This window comes from Argentina silus (genome assembly GCF_951799395.1).
Source record: "Argentina silus genome assembly, chromosome: 3".
In the NCBI taxonomy this organism is placed as follows: Eukaryota; Metazoa; Chordata; class Actinopteri; order Argentiniformes; family Argentinidae; genus Argentina; species Argentina silus.
This window is the reverse complement of record NC_139657.1, coordinates 16701817-16704700: the sequence shown is the minus strand read 5'-3', so window position 1 is coordinate 16704700 and position 2884 is coordinate 16701817.

Genomic DNA, 2884 nt, shown 5'->3' with positions numbered 1-2884 from the left:
GTGCCAGCATGAGTATGTGTGTGTGTGTGTGCATGTGTGCGTGCGTGTGTGTGTTTGGGTATAAATCATATACCCCAGTGTCTGGCTGCCTCATCAGTGCCGCCCCAGGGAGACAAGTCCCTAAGACAGATGGAAGTGGCTTCACTTCCTGTGCCTCCATTTCTATCAAGACAGTGATGGAGCTCAGTAATAAAGTTTTGGCAGGATGCTGAGTGGGGGGTGGTGTGTGTGTGTGTGTGTGTGTGTGTGTGTGTATGTGTGTGTGTGTGTGTGTGTGTGTGTGTTTGTTTGTGTGCACGTTCGTGCGTGCATGCGTGCGTGTGTGTATGTGTGTAAGTGTGTATGTGTGTAAGTGTGTGTGTGTGTGTGGGGGGGGGGGGGGGGGGGGGGCGGCACTGCCCTTCCAAGGTGAATGAACAAAGGAAGGTGGGACCTGTGTGAGGTAGATTTACTACAGCCGGTTAGGCTTGTGTTGAATGAACCCAGGCTGGCCAGTTATACGGCTCTCATCATAAAACAAAGACATCAGGCAGACGTCCATCTGAGGGGAATGGCTGTCTCATCAATGTCGTTATCACATTTAAAATGTCTCCAGCATAACATCTTAATAACCACACAGCCTTTGGATAGGTCTGCTACTAGGCACTACACAGCCAGTCCTCTTTCAGTTGAGAATACCTTTCCATAGCTCTACCACACAGGCTGGGTTCTCTCACTCTAGAACACATTTAAATACCTGTCCTCTCGAGATCCTAAAACACGCGCACATACTGTATAGTATCTCTGCCACTTCTCAATACCACACAGGTTGTCTTCTACGAGTTATAGGATACTTAACATCATACTGGGTTACCTATTATGGCAGAACAATTATACAGTATACCAGGGGAGGCTGGTGAGGTAGAATTCGGAGGACGGGCTCATTGTAATGCATGGAACAGAATGAGGAATGTGTGTTTGATACAGCACCATTCCTTATTCCATTCCATGCGTTACAATGAGCCCGTCCTCCAATTTCTACCTCCACCAGCTTCCCATGCAGTATACATGACCCAGTATTATGGTGTTTCTCATGCCATATATATACAGTACGGGTAAGCTTGCTGTCGTTAGCCAGATCAGATTTGCTTAAACAGCCTAATACTGTAACTACCCTACACAGCAGCTCATTGAGGTTTGTACTACATGTAAATTGATATAATGACTCATGCCCATATCAGAACACAACACTAGCCCTCTCCTATTGTTCTACCCCAACATACGGACGATATTTATATGCCCGGCGTCAAGGCAGAACAAAGGCTCAGGTTTCTTTTGATTGTTTGTCGGTCCTCTATTTTCTCTCTCTCTCTCTCTCTCTCTCTCTCTCTCTCTCTCTCTCTCTCTCTCTCTCTCTCCCTCTCTCTCTCTCTCTCTCTCCTACCCCCCAGATGGTTGAAGTGTAGCGGAGAGAGCTCCCTTCACGTTAACAGAAAGGTCAACACTGACAGTGAGCAATGCATGTTAATATCATCATTTTACAAGCCAAATCTCTGCTGCTTGCATTCTGGCACTGACAGCTAGGCCACACAGTCCTTCCTCCACTGGGAGGTAGGGAGGGGGAGGGGGAGAGAGAAAGAGAGAGAGAGAGACAGTCACCTTCACTGAGGGAGCTCTGGGGGGACGTTGGGGCTCTGACGTCTTGATGTTATGTCCCAGTTCAGACCCCAAGCCAGGAGACCCACTAACACTGACAATGTGGCAGACAAAGGCTAGACACCTGAATGGGAGAGAGAGAAAGAAAGAAAGATAGGGAGAGAATGTAAACAATGTGAATAGGTCAGACTACCAGAGATGAATGTGTGCCTAGGAGAGGTATAATATCTCATTTATATACAGTGATTCTGGACTTCTGTGTGCTGCATTTCAGAGTAGCTCATTACATCCTATTACAACTGTCGGAATGTAAGCCAAACACCAAACTGTGTGCACTGTACTGTAGGAGCCTCTCCTTTTAACACAATACTCAGTAACAGAAATGAGGAGGGGATAATGTTATGAGGAGGGGATAATGTTATGAGGAGGGGATAATGTTATGCAACTAGTAAAAGCAAGTGAAAACATAACTTTCTCATTTCCTGGAGTCAATGTTGTGATCATCAACATAAGAAAATGAGAAAACACATTCCTCAGGCAGGATAAGAGTTGATCGGATTAGGAACCTTATGTTCCCCCTGACCTCTTACCTTGAAGTTGTCTGCTCCTCCTTGGTGCAGGCCAGATAGCTGAGCAGGTCACTTGTTGTCACGGACGAACGCAGGACTAGTCAAGTCCAGTAATGGACCACGCCATACATGTACTCTCTCCCACAGAGTCCAGTAGCCACTGTCAGCCCACAGAGCTGGCAGAAATGAGGGTACAAAAGCATGCTAAAGCCAGAAAAAACAACACATTTCAGTGTTTTCCACAGAGCGAAACAACAACAACCTCTAGGACAGGCAATGTGCCCTGGGAAAGGGAGAAGGGGTCCAGCGAGCTTGCTACCCTTTCAAACTAGACAGGACAGGATCAGAGAGAAAGCAGTAGCAACAGGTGGCCTAATCAAACATGATCTCTGTCCAGTTGCCATCAGTCTGTCAATTAAGAGGCTACATTCACCAAATAAGAGAGTAACCTGATCTGGTGGGGTTGCCTTGACTGTGGGCATTATGTCTGCCTGGCTGGCTGGCTGGCTGGGGGGCTCAGAGACCCCAAAGCCACTCCCACTGGGGAACAAGCTATCAACACACCAATACAAGGAGAGAAAATAGACACAGTATGTCTGAGATGTTGATTACTGTTCAACTGTCCCTGATGAATAAATAAATGATGAAGATCTAGAAATAAAAAACAAACCGACACAATC